The sequence below is a fragment of the Anomaloglossus baeobatrachus genome, chromosome 5 (assembly GCF_048569485.1).
Source record: "Anomaloglossus baeobatrachus isolate aAnoBae1 chromosome 5, aAnoBae1.hap1, whole genome shotgun sequence".
In the NCBI taxonomy this organism is placed as follows: domain Eukaryota; kingdom Metazoa; phylum Chordata; class Amphibia; order Anura; family Aromobatidae; genus Anomaloglossus; species Anomaloglossus baeobatrachus.
In genome coordinates, this window is record NC_134357.1 from 589543735 (window position 1) to 589566144 (window position 22410).

At 52.1% G+C, this 22410-nt stretch overlaps 1 long non-coding RNA gene across 1 annotated transcript; it reads left to right on the forward strand.

Annotated features, from left to right (window-relative positions):
- The first annotated feature begins 1061 nt into the window (after window positions 1–1061).
- On the forward strand, window positions 1062–17898 carry LOC142310468 (uncharacterized). The gene is made up of 2 exons (XR_012754163.1): window positions 1062–1879; window positions 14916–17898. It is a non-coding gene; the product is annotated as an uncharacterized LOC142310468 (long non-coding RNA).
- Window positions 17899–22410: the final 4512 nt, after the last annotated feature.

Consider the following 22410-nt stretch of genomic DNA (forward strand, 5'->3'; position numbering starts at 1 on the left):
CTTGCTCCTGGCATGATACATGTGATCGGTTGCAGTATGACCCCCTGTGTTGCTTTCTGCCTCCGGTCTTGCTCCTGGCATGATACATGTGATCGGTTGCAGTATGACCCCCTGTGTTGCTTTCTGCCTCCGGTCTTGCTCCTGGCATGATACATGTGATCGGCTGCAGTATGACCCCCTGTGTTGCTTTCTTCCTCCGGTCTCACTCCTGGCATGATACATGTGATCGGTTGCAGTATGGCCCCTTGTGTTGCTTTCTTCCTCTGGTCTCGCTCCTGGCATGATACATGTGATCGGTTGCAGTATGACCCCCTGTGTTGCTTTCTGCCTCCGGTCTTGCTCCTGGCATGATACATGTGATCGGTTGCAGTATGACCCCCTGTGTTGCTTTCTGCCTCCGGTCTTGCTCCTGGCATGATACATGTGATCGGTTGCAGTATGACCCCCTGTGTTGCTTTCTGCCTCCGGTCTTGCTCCTGGCATGATACATGTGATCGGTTGCAGTATGACCCCCTGTGTTGCTTTCTGCCTCCGGTCTTGCTCCTGGCATGATACATGTGATCGGCTGCAGTATGACCCCCTGTGTTGCTTTCTGCCTCCGGTCTTGCTCCTGGCATGATACATGTGATCGGCTGCAGTATGACCCCCTGTGTTGCTTTCTACCTCTGGTCTTGCTCCTGGCATGATACATGGGATCGGTTGCAGTATGACCCCCTGTGTTGCTTTCTTCCTCCGGTCCTGCTCCTGGCATGATACATGTGGTCGGTTGTGCCCCTGACCTGGTCAGGCACCACTGAGTACTGCACCCATGCTGGGGACAGTACAACACAGGTAATCCAGAAGGCTGACAGGGGTGTGGAACACAGGCGCATAGTGATCAGGTCTCACACATGTACCCATGAGAGGACCCCTGGGGATCCCAGGAGGGGGCAAGCCTTCACCTTCACTGGAATAGTGGAGGGGGTAGAGCCTCCATCTCCTCTCAAGGGGTGTGGTAAGAGAGTCTGGTTGCTAGGTGGCGTAGGCAAGAACAGGAGAGGAGGGGCAGTGAGTCAGTTAGAGCAGAGAACCCCATAGGGCTCAGTGAGGAGCAGACCTGTGGGGCTGTTGCTGTCTAACAGCGCCCGCGCAGTGGCTACAGACGGGGGAGAACGGTCAACTAGGAGTGCTGCCTGAAATCCATCTTCAGCTAGAGAGTGCACGGAGTGGGAAGTAAGGAGACTGCTAGAGAGCACCAGGCCCAACCGGGCGGCAGATCCCGAAGCGAGGATAGATTCACCTTTCCCTGCTAAACCTGCCGGTGTGGGGCTCTTAAAGCCCACACCACAACACCACAAAAGCCGCAGCCACGTAACCGCAGTGAGGGCCCATAGGTCATAGGAGGCAAGAGGCTGGAGTGGCCTGGTCCGGGGAACAAGCACACGGCGAAACAAGAAGGGGAGAGAGGCTTGGAGCATCTTCCCTGGGTGACCCCCATAGGGACTCAAAGTCGGGGTCACCCCAAACCACCAAGGGCTAAGGAAGGCGAGTCAGTAGTCACCCTCATAAAGTCAGCCTGAAGGATACCTGGTTCCCACCTGGTTCATCTCAGCTACGCCCGGGCTACTCACCCTGCCATCAAATGTGAGTAAAGCCCTTGAAAGACATTCCTGCTTGTGTGGTCATTCTGCGACTTGTGGTACTACAAACCTACACAGGGCCCTGGGGTTTGCCTCACTCTCAGGAGGCTACTACATCTAACTGCACACACCATCAGCCCCAGGCGTCCCCTAACCTGCAGTGGCGGTCCCCACTGACCGCAATACTGAGAGTGGCGTCACGATCAAACAAGAAGATTTCCTACCAGTGACTGAGGTCCAGCAACGTGGAGTCCCTGAAGGTAATGCACCGACACCGACACAGCACCTGCGGGGCCTCACAGTTGCAGTATGACCCCCTGTGTTGCTTTCTGCCTCCGGTCTTGCTCCTGGCATGATACATGTGATCGGCTGCAGTATGGCCCCCTGTGTTGCTTTCTGCCTCCGGTCTTGCTCCTGGCATGATACATGTGATCGGTTGCAGTATGACCCCTGTGTTGCTTTCTTCCTCCGGTCTCGCTCCTGGCATGATACATGTGATCGGTTGCAGTATGACCCCCTGTGTTGCTTTCTTCCTCCGGTCTCGCTCCTGGCATGATACATGTGGTCGGCTGCAGTAGGACCCCCTGTGTTGCTTTCTTCCTCCGGTCTTGCTCCTGGCAGGATACATGTGATTGGTTGCAGTATGACCCCCTGTGTTGCTTTCTTCCTCCGGTCTTGCTCCTGGCATGATACATGTGATCGGTTGCAGTATGACCCCCTGTGTTGCTTTCTTCCTCCGGTCTCGCTCCTGGCATGATACATGTGATTGGTTGCAGTATGACCCCCTGTGTTGCTTTCTGCCTCCGGTCTTGCTCCTGGCATGATACATGTGATCGGTTGCAGTATGGCCCCCTGTGTTGCTTTCTGCCTCCGGTCTTGCTCCTGGCATGATACATGTGATCGGTTGCAGTATGACCCCTTGTGTTGCTTTCTTCCTCCGGTCTTGCTCCTGGCATGATACATGTGATCGGTTGCAGTATGACCCCCTGTGTAGCTTTCTGCCTCCGGTCTTGCTCCTGACATGATACATGTGATCGGTTGCAGTATGACCCCCTGTGTTGCTTTCTTCCTCCGGTCTCGCTCCTGGCATGATACATGTGATTGGTTGCACTATGACCCCCTGTGTTGCTTTCTGCCTCCGGTCTTGCTCCTGGCATGATACATGTGATCAGTTGCAGTATGACCCCCTGTGTTGCTTTCTGCCTCCGGCATTGCTCCTGGCATGATACATGTGATCGGTTGCAGTATGACCCCCTGTGTTGCTTTCTGCCTCCGGTCTTGCTCCTGGTATGATACATGTGATTGGTTGCAGTATGACCCCCTGTGTTGCTTTCTTCCTCCGGTCTTGCTCCTGACATGATACATGTGATCGGTTGCAGTATGACCCCCTGTGTTGCTTTCTTCCTCCGGTCTCGCTCCTGGCATGATACATGTGATCAGTTGCAGTATGACCCCCTGTGTTGCTTTCTTCCTCCGGTCTTGCTCCTGGCATGATACATGTGATCGGTTGCAGTATGACCCCCTGTGTTGCTTTCTGCCTCCGGTCTTGCTCCTGGTATGATACATGGGATAGGTTGCAGTATGACCCCCTGTGTTGCTTTCTGCCTCCGGTCTTGCTCCTGGCATGATACATGTGATCGGTTGCAGTATGACCCCCTGTGTTGCTTTCCACCTCCGGTCTCGCTCCTGGCATGATACATGTGATCGGTTGCAGTATGACCCCCTGTGTTGCTTTCTGCCTCCGGTCTTGCTCCTGGCATGATACATGTGATCAGTTGCAGTATGACCCCTGTGTTGCTTTCTTCCTCCGGTCTCGTTCCTGGCATGATACATGTGATCGGCTGCAGTATGACCCCCTGTGTTGCTTTCTGCCTCCGGTCTTGCTCCTGGCATGATACATGTGATCGGTTGCAGTATGACCCCCTGTGTTGCTTTCTGCCTCCGGTCTTGCTCCTGACATGATACATGTGATCGGTTGCAGTATGACCCCCTGTGTTGCTTTCTTCCTCCGGTCTCGCTCCTGGCATGATACATGTGATTGGTTGCACTATGACCCCCTGTGTTGCTTTCTGCCTCCGGTCTTGCTCCTGGCATGATACATGTGATCGGTTGCAGTATGACCCCCTGTGTTGCTTTCTGCCTCCGGTCTTGCTCCTGGCATGATACATGTGATTGGTTGCAGTATGACCCCCTGTGTTGCTTTCTGCCTCCGGTCTTGCTCCTGGCATGATACATGTGATCGGTTGCAGTATGGCCCCCTGTGTTGCTTTCTGCCTCCGGTCTTGCTCCTGGCATGATACATGTGATCGGCTGCAGTATGACCCCCTGTGTTGCTTTCTTCCTCCGGTCTTGCTCCTGGCATGATACATGTGATCGGCTGCAGTAGGACCCCCTGTGTTGCTTTCTGCCTCCGGTCTTGCTCCTGGCATGATACATGTGATCGGTTGCAGTATGACCCCCTGTGTTGCTTTCTGCCTCCGGTCTTGCTCCTGGTATGATACATGTGATTGGTTGCAGTATGACCCCCTGTGTTGCTTTCTTCCTCCGGTCTTGCTCCTGGCATGATACATGTGATCGGTTGCAGTATGACCCCCTGTGTTGCTTTCTGCCTCCGGTCTTGCTCCTGGTATGATACATGGGATAGGTTGCAGTATGACCCCCTGTGTTGCTTTCTGCCTCCGGTCTTGCTCCTGGCATGATAGATGTGATCGGCTGCAGTATGACCCCCTGTGTTGCTTTCCACCTCCGGTCTCGCTCCTGGCATGATACATGTGATCGGTTGCAGTATGACCCCCTGTGTTGCTTTCTGCCTCCGGTCTTGCTCCTGGCATGATACATGTGATCAGTTGCAGTATGACCCCTGTGTTGCTTTCTTCCTCCGGTCTCGTTCCTGGCATGATACATGTGATCGGTTGCAGTATGGCCCCCTGTGTTGCTTTCTGCCTCCGGTCTTTCTCCTGGCATGATACATGTGATCGGTTGCAGTATGACCCCCTGTGTTGCTTTCTTCCTCCGGTCTCGCTCCTGGCATGATACATGTGATCGGCTTCAGTATGACCCCCTGTGTTGCTTTCTGCCTCCGGTCTTGCTCCTGGCATGATACATGTGATCGGTTGCAGTATGACCCCCTGTGTTGCTTTCTTCCTCCGGTCTTGCTCCTGGCATGATACATGTGATCGGCTGCAGTATGACCCCCTGTGTTGCTTTCTGCCTCCGGTCTTGCTCTTGGCATGATACATGTGATCGGCTGCAGTATGACCCCCTGTGTTGCTTTCTTCCTCCGGTCTTGCTCCTGGCATGATACATGTGATCGGTTGCAGTATGACCCCCTGTGTTGCTTTCTTCCTCCGGTCTTGCTCCTGGCATGATACATGTGATCGGTTGCAGTATGACCCCCTGTGTTGCTTTCTTCCTCCGGTCTTGCTCCTGGCATGATACATGTGATCGGTTGCAGTATGACCCCCTGTGTTGCTTTCTTCCTCCGGTCTTGCTCCTGGCATGATACATGTGATCGGCTGCAGTATGACCCCCTGTGTTGCTTTCTGCCTCCGGTCTTGCTCTTGGCATGATACATGTGATCGGCTGCAGTATGACCCCCTGTGTTGCTTTCTGCCTCCGGTCTTGCTCCTGGCATGATACATGTGATCGGCTGCAGTATGACCCCCTGTGTTGCTTTCTGCCTCCGGTCTTGCTCCTGGCATGATACATGTGATCGGTTGCAGTATGACCCCTTGTGTTGCTTTCTGCCTCCGGTCTTGCTCCTGACATGATACATGTGATCGGTTGCAGTATGACCCCCTGTGTTGCTTTCTTCCTCCGGTCTCGCTCCTGGCATGATACATGTGATTGGTTGCACTATGACCCCCTGTGTTGCTTTCTGCCTCCGGTCTTGCTCCTGGCATGATACATGTGATCGGTTGCAGTATGACCCCCTGTGTTGCTTTCTGCCTCCGGTCTTGCTCCTGGCATGATACATGTGATCGGTTGCAGTATGGCCCCCTGTGTTGCTTTCTGCCTCCGGTCTTGCTCCTGGCATGATACATGTGATCGGTTGCAGTATGGCCCCCTGTGTTGCTTTCTGCCTCCGGTCTTGCTCCTGGCATGATACATGTGATCGGCTGCAGTATGACCCCCTGTGTTGCTTTCTGCCTCCGGTCTTGCTCCTGGCATGATACATGTGATCGGTTGCAGTATGGCCCCCTGTGTTGCTTTCTGCCTCCGGTCTTGCTCCTGGTATGATACATGTGATTGGTTGCAGTATCACCCCCTGTGTTGCTTTCTGCCTCCGGTCTTGCTCCTGGCATGATACATGTGATCAGTTGCAGTATGACCCCTTGTGTTGCTTTCTGCCTCCGGTCTTGCTCCTGGCATGATACATGTGATCGGTTGCAGTATGACCCCCTGTGTTGCTTTCTTCCTCCGGTCTTGCTCCTGGCATGATACATGTGATCGGCTGCAGTAGGACCCCCTGTGTTGCTTTCTGCCTCCGGTCTTGCTCCTGGCATGATACATGTGATCGGTTGCAGTATGACCCCCTGTGTTGCTTTCTGCCTCCGGTCTCGCTCCTGGCATGATACATGTGATCGGCTGCAGTATGACCCCCTGTGTTGCTTTCTGCCTCCGGTCTTGCTCCTGGCATGATACATGTGATCGGTTGCAGTATGGCCCCCTGTGTTTCTTTCTGCCTCCGGTCTTGCTCCTGGCATGATACATGTGATCGGTTGCAGTATGACCCCCTGTGTTGCTTTCTGCCTCCGGTCTTGCTCCTGGCATGATACATGTGATCGGTGCAGTATGACCCCCTGTGTTGCTTTCTTCCTCCGGTCTCGCTCCTGGCATGATACATGTGATCGGTTGCAGTATGACCCCCTGGGTTGCTTTCTTCCTCCGGTCTTGCTCCTGGCATGATACATGTGATCGGTGCAGTATGACCCCCTGTGTTGCTTTCTGCCTCCGGTCTTGCTCCTGGCATGATACATGTGATCGGTGCAGTATGACCCCCTGTGTTGCTTTCTTCCTCCGGTCTCGCTCCTGGCATGATACATGTGATCGGTTGCAGTATGACCCCCTGTGTTGCTTTCTGCCTCCGGTCTTGCTCCTGGCATGATACTTGTGATCGGCTGCAGTGTGACCCCTTGTATTGCTTTCTGCCTCCGGTCTTGCTCCTGGCATGATACATGTGATTGGTTGCAGTATGACCCCCTGTGTTGCTTTCATCCTCTGGTCTCGCTCCTGGCATGATACATGTGATCGGTTGCAGTATGACCCCCTGTGTTGCTTTCATCCTCCGGTCTTGCTCCTGGCATGATACATGTGATTGGCTGCAGTATGACCCCCTGTGTTGCTTTCTGCCTCCGGTCTTGCTCCTGGCATGATACATGTGATCGGCTGCAGTATGACCCCCTGTGTTGCTTTCTGCCTCCGGTCTTGCTCCTGGCATGATACATGTGATCGGCTGCAGTAGGACCCCCTGTGTTGCTTTCTGCCTCCGGTCTTGCTCCTGGCATGATACATGTGATCGGTTGCAGTATGACCCCCTGTGTTGCTTTCTGCCTCCGGTCTTGCTCCTGGCATGATACATGTGATCGGCTGCAGTATGGCCCCCTGTGTTGCTTTCTGCCTCCGGTCTTGCTCCTGGCATGATACATGTGATCGGTTGCAGTATGGCCCCCTGTGTTGCTTTCTTCCTCCGGTCTTGCTCCTGGCATGATACATGTGATCGGCTGCAGTATGACCCCCTGTGTTGCTTTCTTCCTCCGGTCTCGTTCCTGGCATGATACATGTGATCGGTTGCAGTATGGCCCCCTGTGTTGCTTTCTGCCTCCGGTCTTGCTCCTGGCATGATACAGGTGATCGGTTGCAGTTTGGCCCCCTGTGTTGCTTTCTGCCTCCGGTCTTGCTCCTGGCATGATACATGTGATCGGTTGCAGTATGACCCCCTGTGTTGCTTTCTGCCTCCGGTCTTGCTCCTGGCATGATACAGGTGATCGGTTGCAGTTTGGCCCCCTGTGTTGCTTTCTGCCTCTGGTCTTGCTCCTGGCATGATACATGTGATCGGCTGCAGTATGGCCCCCTGTGTTGCTTTCTGCCTCCTTTCTTGCTCCTGGCATGATACATGTGATCGGTTGCAGTATGACCCCCTGTGTTGCTTTCTGCCTCCGGTCTTGCTCCTGGCATGATACATGTGATCGGTTGCAGTATGACCCCCTGTGTTGCTTTCTTCCTCCGGTCTTGCTCCTGGCATGATACATGTGATCGGTTGCAGTATGGCCCCCTGTGTTGCTTTCTTCCTCCGGTCTTGCTCCTGGCATGATACATGTGATCGGCTGCAGTATGACCCCCTGTGTTGCTTTCTGCCTCTGGTCTTGCTCCTGGCATGATACATGTGATCGGCTGCAGTATGGCCCCCTGTGTTGCTTTCTTCCTCCGGTCTTGCTCCTGGCATGATACATGTGATCGGTTGCAGTATGACCCCCTGTGTTGCTTTCTTCCTCCGGTCTTGCTCCTGGCATGATACATGTGATCGGTTGCAGTATGACCCCCTGTGTTGCTTTCTGCCTCTGGTCTTGCTCCTGGCATGATACATGTGATCGGCTGCAGTATGACCCCTGTGTTGCTTTCTGCCTCCGGTCTTGCTCCTGGCATGATACATGTGATCGGTTGCAGTATGACCCCCTGTGTTTTTTTCTTCCTCCTGTCTTGCTCCTGGCATGATACATGTGATCGGTTGCAGTATGACCCCCTGTGTTGCTTTCTTCCTCCGGTCTTGCTCCTGGCATGATACATGTGATCGGCTGCAGTATGACCCCCTGTGTTGCTTTCTTTCTCCGGTCTTGCTCCAGGCATGATACATGTGATCGGCTGCAGTATGGCCCCCTGTGTTGCTTTCTTCCTCCGGTCTTACTCCTGGCATGATACAGGTGATTGGCTGCAGTATGACCCCCTGTGTTGCTTTTTTCCTCCGGTCTCGCTCCTGGCATGATACATGTGACCGGCTGCAGTATGACCCCCTGTGTTGCTTTCTTCCTCCGGTCTTGCTCCTGGCATGATACATGTGATCGGCTGCAGTATGACCCCCTGTGTTGCTTTCTTCCTCTGGTCTTGCTCCTGGCATGATACATGTGATCGGTTGCAGTATGGCCCCCTGTGTTGCTTTCTGCCTCCGGTCTTGCTCCTGGCATGATACATGTGATCGGTTGCAGTATGACCCCCTGTGTTGCTTTCTTCCTCCGTTCTTGCTCCTGGCATGATACATGTGATCGGTTGCAGTATGACCCCCTGTGTTGCTTTCTTCCTCCGGTCTCGCTCCTGGCATGATACATGTGATCGGCTGCAGTATGACCCCCTGTGTTGCTTTCTTCCTCCGTTCTTGCTCCTGGCATGATACATGTGATCGGTTGCAGTATGACCCCCTGTGTTGCTTTCTGCCTCCGGTCTTGCTCCTGGCATGATACATGTGATCGGTTGCAGTATGACCCCTTGTGTTGCTTTCTGCCTCAGGTCTTGCTCCTGGCATGATACATGTGATCGGCTGCAGTATGGCCCCCTGTGTTGCTTTCTGCCTCCGGTCTTGCTCCAGGCATGATACATGTGATCGGCTGCAGTATGACCCCCTGTGTTGCTTTCTTCCTCTGGTCTTGCTCCTGGCATGATACATGTGATCGGCTGCAGTATGACCCCCTGTGTTGCTTTCTGCTTCTGGTCTTGCTCTTGGCATGATACATGTGATCGGTTGCAGTATGACCCCCTGTGTAGCTTTCTTCCTCCGGTCTTGCTCCTGGCATGATACATGTGATTGGTTGCAGTATGACCCCCTGTGTTGCTTTCTTCCTCCGGTCTTGCTCCTGGCATGATACATGTGATCGGTTGCAGTATGACCCCCTGTGCTGCTTTCTGCCTCCGGTCTTGCTCCTGGCATGATACATGTGATCGGTTGCAGTATGATCCCCTGTGTTTCTTTCTTCCTCCGGTCTTGCTCCTGGCATGATACATGTGATCGGTTGCAGTATGATCCCCTGTGTTTCTTTCTTCCTCCGGTCTTGCTCCTGGCATGATACATGTGATCGGCTGCAGTATGACCCCCTGTGTTGCTTTCTGCCTCCGGTCTTGCTCCTGGCATGATACATGTGATCGGCTGCAGTATGATCCCCTGTGTTTCTTTCTTCCTCCGGTCTTGCTCCTGGCATGATACATGTGATTGGTTGCAGTATGATCCCCTGTGTTTCTTTCTGCCTCCGGTCTCGCTCCTGGCATGATACATGTGATCGGCTGCAGTATGACCCCCTGTGTTGCTTTCTGCCTCTGGTCTTGCTCCTGGCATGACACATGTGATCGGTTGCAGTATGACCCCCTGTGTTGCTTTCTGCCTCCGGTCTTGCTCCTGGCATGATACATGTGATCGGTTGCAGTATGGCCCCCTGTGTTGCTTTCTGCCACCGGTCTTGCTCCTGGAATGATACATGTGATCGGCTGCAGTATGACCCCCTGTGTTGCTTTCTTCCTCCGGTCTTGCTCCTGGCATGATACATGTGATCGGTTGCTGTATGACCCCCTGTGTTGCTTTCTGCCTCCGGTCTTGCTTCTGGCATGATACATGTGATCGGCTGCAGTATGACCCCCTGTGTTGCTTTCTTCCTCCGGTCTTGCTCCAGGCATGATACATGTGATCGGCTGCAGTATGACCCCCTGTGTTGCTTTCTTCCTCCGGTCTTGCTCCTGGCATGATACATGTGATCGGTTGCAGTATGACCCCCTGTGTTGCTTTCTTCCTCCGGTCTCGCTCCTGGCATGATACATGTGATCGGCTGCAGTATGACCCCCTGTGTTGCTTTCTTCCTCCGGTCTTGCTCCTGGCATGATACATGTGATCGGTTGCTGTATGACCCCCTGTGTTGCTTTCTGCCTCCGGTCTTGCTTCTGGCATGATACATGTGATCGGCTGCAGTATGACCCCCTGTGTTGCTTTCTTCCTCCGGTCTTGCTCCAGGCATGATACATGTGATCGGCTGCAGTATGACCCCCTGTGTTGCTTTCTTCCTCCGGTCTTGCTCCTGGCATGATACATGTGATCGGTTGCAGTATGACCCCCTGTGTTGCTTTCTTCCTCCGGTCTTGCTCCTGGCATGATACATGTGATCGGCTGCAGTATGACCCCCTGTGTTGCTTTCTGCCTCCGGTCTTGCTCCTGGCATGATACATGTGATCGGCTGCAGTATGACCCCCTGTGTTGCTTTCTGCCTCCGGTCTTGCTCCTGGCATGATACCTGTGATCGGCTGCAGTATGACCCCCTGTGTTGCTTTCTTCCTCTGGTCTTGCTCCTGGCATGATACATGTGATCGGCTGCAGTATGACCCCCTGTGTTGCTTTCGTCCTCCGGTCTTGCTCCTGGCATGATACATGTGATCGGTTGCAGTATGACCCCCTGTGTTGCTTTCTTCCTCCGGTCTTGCTCCTGGCATGATACATGTGATCGGCTGCAGTATGACCCCCTGTGTTGCTTTCTTCCTCCGGTCTTGCTCCTGGCATGATACATGTGATTGGTTGCAGTATGATCCCCTGTGTTTCTTTCTTCCCCCGGTCTTGCTCCTGGCATGATACATGTGATCGGCTGCAGTATGACCCCCTGTGTTGCTTTCTGCCTCTGGTCTTGCTCCTGGCATGATACATGTGATCGGCTGCAGTATGACCCCCTGTGTTGCTTTCTTCCTCCGGTCTTGCTCCTGGCATGATACATGTGATTGGTTGCAGTATGATCCCCTGTGTTTCTTTCTTCCCCCGGTCTTGCTCCTGGCATGATACATGTGATCGGCTGCAGTATGACCCCCTGTGTTGCTTTCTGCCTCTGGTCTTGCTCCTGGCATGATACATGTGATCGGCTGCATTATGACCCCCTGTGTTGCTTTCTTCCTCCGGTCTTGCTCCTGGCATGATACATGTGATCGGTTGCAGTATGATCCCCTGTGTTTCTTTCTTCCTCCGGTCTTGCTCCTGGCATGATACATGTGATTGGTTGCAGTATGATCCCCTGTTTTTCTTTCTTCCCCCGGTCTTGCTCCTGGCATGATACATGTGATCGGCTGCAGTATGACCCCCTGTGTTGCTTTCTGCCTCCGGTCTTGCTCCTGGCATGATACATGTGATTGGTTGCAGTATGACCCCCTGTGTTGCTTTCTGCCTCCGGTCTTGCTCCTGGCATGATACATGTGATCGGTTGCAGTATGACCCCCTGTGTTGATTTCTGCCTCCGGTCTTGCTCCTGGCATGATACATGTGATCGGTTGCAGTATGACCCCCTGTGTTGCTTTCTGCCTCCGGTCTTGCTCCTGCTATGATACATGTGATCAGTTGCAGTATGACCCCCTGTGTTGCTTTCTGCCTCCGGTCTTGCTCCTGGCATGATACATGTGATCGGCTGCAGTATGACCCCCTGTGTTGCTTTCTTCCTCCGGTCTTGTTCCTGGCATGATACATGTGATCGGCTGCAGTATGACCCCCTGTGTTGCTTTCTTCCTCCGGTCTCACTCCTGGCATGATACATGTGATCGGTTGCAGTATGACCCCCTGTGTTGCTTTCTGCCTCCGGTCTTGCTCCTGGCATGATACATGTGATCGGTTGCAGTATGACCCCCTGTGTTGCTTTCTGCCTCCGGTCTTGCTCCTGGCATGATACATGTGATCGGTTGCAGTATGGCCCCCTGTGTTGCTTTCTTCCTCCGGTCTTGCTCCTGGCATGATACATGTGATCGGTTGCAGAATGACCCCCTGTGTTGCTTTCTGCCTCCGGTCTTGCTCCTGGCATGATACATGTGATCGGTTGCAGTATGATCCCCTGTGTTGCTTTCTGCCTCCGGTCTTGCTCCTGGCATGATACATGTGATCGGCTGCAGTATGACCCCCTGTGTTGCTTTCTGCCTCCGGTCTTGCTCCTGGCATGATACATGTGATCGGCTGCAGTATGACCCCCTGTGTTGCTTTCTGCCTCCGGTCTTGCTCTTGGCATGATACATGTGATCGGTTGCAGTATGACCCCCTGTGTTGCTTTCTGTTTCCGGTCTTGCTTTTGGCATGATACATGTGATCGGCTGCAGTATGACCCGCTGTGTTGCTTTCTGCCTCCGGTCTTGCTCCTGGCATGATACATGTGATTGGTTGCAGTATGACCCCCTGTGTTGCTTTCTTCCTCCGGTCTTGCTCCTGGCATGATACATGTGATCGGTTGCAGTATGACCCCCTGTGTTGCTTTCTGCCTCCGGTCTTGCTCCTGGCATGATACATGTGATTGGTTGCAGTATGACCCCCTGTGTTGCTTTCTTCCTCCGGTCTTGCTCCTGGCATGATACATGTGATCGGTTGCAGTATGACCCCCTGTGTTGCTTTCTGCCTCCGGTCTTGCTCCTGGCATGATACATGTGATCGGCTGCAGTATGACCCCCTGTGTTGCTTTCTGCCTCTTTTCTTGCTCCTGGCATGATACATGTGATTGGTTGCAGTATGACACCCTGTGTTGCTTTCTTCCTCCGGTCTTGCTCCTGGCATGATACATGTGATCGGTTGCAGTATGACCCCCTGTGTTGCTTTCTGCCTCCGGTCTTGCTCCTGGCATGATACATGTGATTGGTTGCAGTATGACCCCCTGTGTTGCTTTCTTCCTCCGGTCTTGCTCCTGGCATGATACATGTGATCGGCTGCAGTATGACCCCTGTGTTGCTTTCTGCCTCCGGTCTTGCTCCTGGCATGATACATGTGATCGGCTGCAGTATGACCCCCTGTGTTGCTTTCTGCCTCCGGTCTTGCTCCTGGCATGATACATGTGATCGGCTGCAGTATGACCCCCTGTGTTGCTTTCTGCCTCTGGTCTTGCTCCTGGCATGATACATGTGATCGGCTGCAGTATGACCCCCTGTGTTGCTTTCTTCCTCCGGTCTTGCTCCTGGCATGATACATGTGATCGGCTGCAGTATGACCCCCTGTGTTGCTTTCTGCCTCCGGTCTTGCTCCTGGCATGATACATGTGATCGGCTGCAGTATGACCCCCTGTGTTGCTTTCTGCCTCCGGTCTTGCTCCTGGCATGATACATGTGATCGGCTGCAGTATGACCCCCTGTGTTGCTTTCTTCCTCCGGTCTTGCTCCTGGCATGATACATGTGATCGGCTGCAGTATGACCCCCTGTGTTGCTTTCTGCCTCCGGTCTCGCTCCTGGCATGATACATGTGATCGGTTGCAGTATGGCCCCCTGTGTTGCTTTCTGCCTCCGGTCTTGCTCCTGGCATGATACATGTGATCGGCTGCAGTATGACACCCTGTGTTGCTTTCTGCCTCCGGTCTCGCTCCTGGCATGATACATGTGATCGGTTGCAGTATGACCCCCTGTGTTGCTTTCTGCCTCCGGTCTTGCTCCTGGCATGATACATGTGATCGGCTGCAGTATGACCCCCTGTGTTGCTTTCTGCCTCCAGTCTTGCTCCTGGCATGATACATGTGATCGGTTGCAGTATGACCCCCTGTGTTGCTTTCTGCCTCCGGTCTCGCTCCTGGCATGATACATGTGATCGGCTGCAGTATGACCCCCTGTGTTGCTTTCTGCCTCCGGTCTCGCTCCTGGCATGATACATGTGATCGGTTGCAGTATGGCCCCCTGTGTTGCTTTCTGCCTCCGGTCTCGCTCCTGGCATGATACATGTGATCGGTTGCAGTATGACCCCTTGTGTTGCTTTCTGCCTCCGGTCTCGCTCCTGGCATGATACATGTGATCGGTTGCAGTATGACCCCCTGTGTTGCTTTCTGCCTCAGGTCTTGCTCCTGGCATGATACATGTGATCGGCTGCAGTATGACACCCTGTGTTGCTTTCTGCCTCCGGTCTCGCTCCTGGCATGATACATGTGATCGGTTGCAGTATGACCCCCTGTGTTGCTTTCTGCCTCCGGTCTCGCTCCTGGCATGATACATGTGATCGGTTGCAGTATGACCCCCTGTGTTGCTTTCTGCCTCAGGTCTTGCTCCTGGCATGATACATGTGATCGGCTGCAGTATGACACCCTGTGTTGCTTTCTGCCTCCGGTCTCGCTCCTGGCATGATACATGTGATCGGTTGCAGTATGACCCCCTGTGTTGCTTTCTGCCTCCGGTCTTGCTCCTGGCGGGATTACACACCGCCCAATCACCAGTAAATCGTCTTCTCGGCTGTTTCGAGGGGCTGCTCACATTTGGGCTGAGATCTGTGGATTTGCGGTGTTTCTCTCCGCGATCCTTCTGTGAATCTGTCACGTAACATTTGCTTTCTTGGTGATTTGTAGGAGAAGCCTCTAGATTGGGTGGAAACTTTCCTATTATAATTGACAAAGCGCGGCACTTTACAGAAGAGCTGATTCCGGCAGAATACAGCGGATGGATGGAGGCAGACGGGCCTCGGAACTCGCCTGTTAACGCTTCGTCTCCCTGCGATATTACAGCCACATCAGAGAGGAGGGATGATCATTTCATTGTGTCTAAATCTGCGACAGGAACGTCTGTGGGCTCCAACCGGACGAGAAACCCAGAAACTAGAGGATTCATCGACAGTGGCCGCTAACAAGCACCAAAAGAAGCCGTCAGCAGGAATATCCGGGGAACAGGACCGGCATGAGACTGGATGGAGACGTCTGTGATCAGCAGATCTCACATCACAGATTCTCAGAAAATATCTGTCTGGACTGTGACTGAGTCATTCATGGACTGTGACTGGACTCTGATCTGAACCCTCCATTGTGGCCTCGCAGGATGTTGAGGGTGGTTGTCCTGCTGGAAGGTGAACCTACGCCTCGGTCTCAAGTTTTCTGCAACCTCTACAACGTTTTCTTACAAGAATGTCCTATATTTAGCTCCATCCATATTCCCATCACCTTCTACCAGCTTCCATGCCCCTCCTGAAGAAAAGCCTCCCCACAGCAGGATATGGCCACCACCATGTGTGACAGAGGGGATGGTGTTTTCAGGGTAATGTGCAGTGTTGGTTTTCCTCTAAGATTGTCCTGTATTTAGCTCCATCCATCTTCCCATCACCTCTGACCAGCTTCCCTACCCCTGCTAAAGAAAAGCCTTCCCACAGTAGGATGTGGCCACCACTATATGTGACAGAGGGGATGGTGTTTTCAGGGTAATGTGCAGTGTTGGTTTTCCTCTAAGATTGTCCTGTATTTAGCTCCATCCATCTCCCCATCACCTCTGACCAGCTTCACTACCCCTGCTAAAGAAAAGCCTGCCCACAGCAGGATGCAGCCACCACCATTTGTGATGGTGGGTATGGTGTTTTCAGATTGATGTGCAATGTTGGTTTTCCTCAAGGATTTTCCTGTACTTAGCTCCTTTCACCTTCCCATCACCTCTGATCCACAGCAGGATGTTGCATCCACCATGTGTGATGGTGGGGATGGTGTTTTCAGGGTAATGTGCAGCAACAGATTTTGTTCTAGGATTGTCCTGTATTTACCTCCATCCATTTTCCCATCACCTGTGACCAGCTTCCATACCCCTGCTAAAGAGAAGCCTCCCCACAGCAGGATACGGCCACCACCATGTGTGACAGAGGGGATGGTGTTTTCAGGGTAATGTGCAGTGTTGGTTTTCCTCTAAGATTGTCCTGTATTTAGCTCCATCCATCTTCCCATCACCTCTGACCAGCTTCCCTACCCCTGCTAAAGAAAAGCCTCCCCACAGCAGGATGCAGCCACCACCATTTCTGATGGAGGGTATGGTGTTTTCAGATTGATGTGCAATGTTGGTTTTCCTCAAGGATTGTCCTGTACTTAGCTCCTTTCACCTTCCCATCACCTCTGATCCACAGCAGGATGTTGCATCCACCATGTGTGATGGTGGGGATGGTGTTTTCAGGGTAATGTGCAGCAACAGATTTTGTTCTAGGATTGTCCTGTATTTATCTCCATCCATACTCCCATCACCTCTGACCAGCTTCCCTACCCCTGCTAAAGAAAAGCCTCCCCACAGCAGGATGCGGCCATCACCATGTGTGACAGAGGGGGTGGTGTTTTCAGGGTAATGTGCAGTGTTGATTTTCCTCCAAGATTGTCCTGTATTTAGCTCCATTGATCTTCCCATCACCTGTGACCAGCTTCCCTGCCCTTGCTGAAGAAAATCCTATCCACAGCAGGATGCTGCATCCACCATGTGTGATGATTGGGATGGTGTTTTCAGGGTGATGTGCAGCAACAGATTTTGTTCTAGGATTGTCCTGTATTTACCTCCATCCATCTTCTCATCACCTCTGACCAGCTCTCCTGCTTGTGCTGAAGAACAGCCTTCCCCCAGCAGGATGCGGCCTCCACCCTCTGTAATGGTGGGGATTGTGTTTTCAGGGTGATGTGCAGTTTTTTTTTGTTATCCAGGATTGTCCTGTATTTAGCTTCATCCAACTTCCCATCACCTCTGACCAGTTTCCGGGCCTCTGCTGAAGAAAATCCTCCCCACAGCAGGATGCTGCCTTCACCATGTGTGACGGTGGGGATGTTGATTTCATTGTGATGTGCAGTGTTGGTTTTCTTCCAGGATTGTTCTGTATTTAGTTCTATCAATCTTCCAATCACCTCTTACCAGCTTCCCTGCCCCTGCTGAAGAAAAGCCTCCCCACAGCAGGATGCTGCCTCCACCATGTGTGACGGTGGGGATGGTGATTTCAATGTGATGTGCAGTGTTGGTTTTCTTCCAGGATTGTTCTGTATTTAGTTCTATCAATCTTCCAATCACCTCTTACCAGCTTCCCTGCCCCTGCTGAAGAAAAGCCTCCCCACAGCAGGATGCTGCCTCCACCATGTGTGACGGTGGGGATGGTGATTTCAATGTGATGTGCAGTGTTGGTTTTCTTCCAGGATTGTTCTGTATTTAGTTTTATCAATCTTCCCATCACTTCTTACCAGCTTCCCTGCCCCTGCTGAAGAAAAGCCTCCCCACAGTCGGATGTGGCCTCCACCATGTGTGACACTGGGGATGATGTTTTCAGGGTGATGAGCAGGGTTAGTTTTCTGCTGCACATACTGCTTCAGTTCTATTTTAGTGTCAACATCTTCCTCTCCTCGCTGTGTCTCCTACATGGCTTTATTGCTTTGTGGAGTCTACTATTTAGTAGTTATGTTGTGGTTCTTTGGACCAGTATTATGTGTTATGCTATTGCACAGATTGGCGGTATTATACATCATTCAATGTATGCCATTGACTAAAATTGTATGCAAAAGAAATAAATATTAATAATTTTCAAAAATAAATGTATGTAGATGTTGTTGGTGGCCATATTTTATCCTTCTTTGTGTTGTTTCGGTGTCATCTATACCCTTTCCTCCTCCACGTGTTTGTTCTATAGTCCCCGTCCGGTGGGGACGTCTCTTAGGTTCGGTTCCCCGCTCTGACATTAGCGTCAGCCGTTTTCTTCTCCTTATCGCGCTCCTCATTCCGCCGTGCGCTGAGCTGATAGATACATCGTCTCCACATTCATCAATTTTAATATTCTCGCGGTTTCCAATAAGAATGGTAAGATTGCATTGCATGGACGGGGGTCATTAATCACAGAGGTTGGTAATCGCTACGCCCAGCTGGAAGCCGGGATGGTTTTGTGTGTGATGAGTTTGGATGCTGGTTGGATGATCAACATTGTCTTTGGTTGACGGCTTATGGGACCATCGATAATAGAGAAGGATATTCATGATCCGAGGTAGAATTCAATAGCTTGTAGAACCAGCCAGGAAGAAAAGATGGCCGGAAAAGAAGTCAAATAATCCGAGAACGCTTACGAATACTCTTCTGGGTTGGCCACTCTTGAAGGCTTGAAGACCAGCCAGCATCAGAATGCATCCTTCAAGATGCATGAAGGTTGTGGTCATCTTTTTTCAGAACATTTACACTTTATTACTACTTTTGATAACCGTGTAGAAGCCAATCCACACTTACCACTTTTCATCACAGATGGTAACCCTAAGCCAACGCCATCTGTTCCACAGTGGTCTACGAGAAGAGAAGCCAAATCGGTTCTCCAGTTGATGATCCTAGAGAAGCCGTTATCAATGGACCTACGCTCCAACCCTTTAGATACCAGTGTACTGCCCCGGGGTTCGGCTGCAGCCGATCCGCTCGGATCCGGGCTCGTCGGTGGGTGGCTCAAGCGCCTCCGGACCCGGGGGTCACGTCGCTCTGAAGGGAGGTTGGCACTACTTGAGGGGTTTCGGTGGGGAGGTTCACGGCCGGAGCCGCGGTTTGGGGTTTAAGTTCGTGACGCCACCCATGTGTCGTGGTGAGTGTGGACACCACCGATGCTGATGACTAGGCTCCCGGGGATGGTGTTGCGCAGCCAGGTGTTAGCCCCTCCGTGGGTAGGGGGTCGATGGTCCCGGTTGTTGAGGTTAGGATGTGGGGGTGCGGGCGTGTTGGTGCGGTGCGAGGCGGTGCGCGGCCCGAGGGCACTGTTGTGTTGTACTCACTATGACAGATACACCGGAGTCTCTGGTAAACCAAAAAGATGGTGATCGGTGCCCGTAGCCGGCTGCGTCTGGTCCCCCACCCGGTTTGGTGGTTCCCGCCCTTCTCCTGCACCTCATTTTGTAGATTTTGACTGCCCGTTTGCCCGCAGACGCTGGCCCATGGGATCTCGATGCCTGGGCGGTGGCTTTCTATCCCCCTCGTTGGGCTGTTGTCTTCAGTCGGGACTTGGGTGGGAAAAGACCTAAAGTCCAGACCCCAATTATTGAATTTGACTCGGTCCAGTGGTTTCTGGGCCTCGTTCTGGGTCTGAGTAGCCCTCCTGGTGCTCCGGTTTCCAGTTGGTTCCCCGGTTCGTTACCGGCGGGCCACTACTCTGTCCCGGTCCCTTACGGTTCCATCAGCCGTCTTCCCGGCTCCTGCAGGCGGCAACCACCATCTGCCTCCTGGCCACAGGGTATCCGGGCTTCAACCCAGATCCCCGACAGACGTTTCTCCTACTCAACTCCTCTCTTTCACCTCCAAAACTAATCTGCTTGTTTTTCCCGCCTCAGGCTATCCAAACTCCTTGGTGCGTGGCCAACCGCCTGGCTCCGCCCCCAGGTGTGTACGTCAAGCCAAGTATACCAACGTCTTCCTCCAGTTGGTAACTATATAGAAGCCAACAGTAATGAGTGTACTGGCAGGAGAGCAGGGGCGTATAGATGGTGGTTACAGGGGGCATGTTGGTGACCGAGCCCATGCTGGAGGAAGAGCTGCAGACCTCAGTGTCTACTTGTCACTGGTGTGTCACATGTGACAGACAGTCATGTGGTTTCTGGCAATAGAAGGTCACAGCGTTTAGCTGCAAAGAATGCGCTTTCCTGATGGGTTTTCAACTCTTACCCTTTAGAACCCAGTGGAGCTCACCTTCCATCCAGCTGATGAATATCAGTATTCTCTTGGTGCTTAAATACTCCCATCTTCCTTAGACTGGTGCTGGGGATATTGTTCAGTTCACTCAAGCTCTGGATGCAAGCAGGTGGCTTGTACTCCTCTGTAGTATTGTGGCTGAAAATTTGCTGAACCTCTACCTGTGTCGAAGAGCTCACCCCATCCGTTCCCAATTGAGGAACTAGGGGTATTTAGGGTCAGGTGTCCGGCTCGGCGCATAGATGCGAATACCAGGAACCAGCCATCGGTTTAGTCAAGGGTCACCATCTCCCCCTTCCCTAGACACAGGGTTTCCCTTCCCTTATCATTCGCTTAGTACTTCCCAGTGCTTCAGCTGGGACGGCAGCTGGAGAAGGCACACTTCTGGGGTGTATTGCGGTGCAGAGACCTGACTGGTCCCTGCCCCACAATACACACCACCAGCCAATCAGAGGCCGGTAGCTGATGTCAGCATGATAGCCATTGGCTTCACATGGCAATGACATTATGTGTTGTCCACAGCAGGCACACTGACGTCAGCTGCAGGCCTCTGAGCCGGCTATAGAAGAGGATTCCACACGTTGTGGGAGAGGGGAAAAGTGAAAGGAAAGTTTGGGGTTTTTTTTGTATTAGAAAATAGTGGCAGAACAGGGGGCATATATACCAAGAAGGGGCCCAGGATGAAGGACATATATAGCAAGAAGAGGCCCAGAATGGGTAATATATTTACCAGGATATGGGACATGCTTACCAGGAAGAAGTCCAGGATAGGGAGCATATATACCAGGATAGGGGGAACATATACCAGGAGGGAGCCCAGGATAGGAAACATATAAACCAGGATAGGGGAACTATATACCAGGAAGGAGCCCAGGATAGGGAGCATATATACCAGGATGGGGGAAATATATACCAGGAAGGAGCCCAGGATAGGGAGCATATATACCAGGATAGGGGGAACATATACCAGGAGGGAGCCCAGGATAGGAAACATATAAACCAGGATAGGGGAACTATATACCAGGAAAGAGCCCAGGATAGGGAGCATATATACCAGGATGGGGGAAATATATACAAGGAGGGAGCCCAGGATAGGGAACATATATTAGTATGGGGGAAATATATACCAGGAGGGAGCCCACGATAGGGAACATATATACCAGGATAGGGGAAATATATACCAGCAAGGAGCCCAGGATAGGAAACATATAAACCAGGATAGGGGAACTCTATACCAGGAAGGAGCCCAGGATAGGAAGCATATATACCAGGATGGGGGAAATATATACCAGGAAGGAGCCCAGGATAGGGAGCGTATATACCAGGATAGGGGAAATATATACCAGGAGGGAGCCAGGATAGGGAACAAATATATCAGGATGGGGGGAATATATACCAGGAAGGAGCCCAGGATAGGAAACATATATACCAGGATAGGGGAACTATATACCAGGAAGGAGCCCAGGATAGGGAACATACCTATCAGGAGAGGGGAAATATATACCAGGAAGGAGCCCAGGATAGGGAGCATACCTATCAGGAGAGGGGAAATATATACCAGGAAGGAGCCCAGGATAGGGAATATACCTATCAGGAGAGGGGAAATATATACCAGGAAGGAGCCCAGGATGGGGGAGCATATATACCAGGATGGGGGGAATATATACCAGGAAGGAGCCCTGGATAGGGAACATATATACCAGGATGGGGGAAATATATACCAGGATGGAGCCCAGGATAGGGAACATATATACCAGGATAGGGGAAATATATACCAGGAAGGAGCCCAGGATAGGGAACATATATATCAGGATAGGGGAAATATATTCCAGGAAGGAGCCAGGATAGGGAACATATCTGCCAGAATAGGGGAAATATATACCAGGAAGGAGCCCAGGATAGGGAGCATATATACCTGGATAGGGGAAATATAATCCAGGAAGGAGCCCAGGATAGGGAACATATATGCCAAGATGGGGGAAATATATTCCAGGGAGGAGCCAGGATGGGTCAAATATATTCCAGGAAGTAGCCCAGGATAGGGAACATACCTATCAGGAGAGGGGAAATATATAGAAACAAGGAACCCAGGATAGGAAGCATATATACCAGGATGGGGGAAATATATTCCAGGAAGGAGCCCAGGAAAGGGAACATATATACCAGGATGGGGAAAATATATGCCAGGAAGGAGCCCAGGATAGGGAACATATATACCAGGATGGGGGACATACATACCAAGAGAGGGGGCAAACATATCCAAAAGGGGCCCAGGATAAGGAATGTATATATATATATATATATATATATATATATAGTACAGACCAATAGTTTGGACACACCCTCCGGTTTGCGTTTAGTTGCATTTATTTTTCAACAGGACAATGACCCCAAACACCCCTCCAGGCTGTGTATATTTAT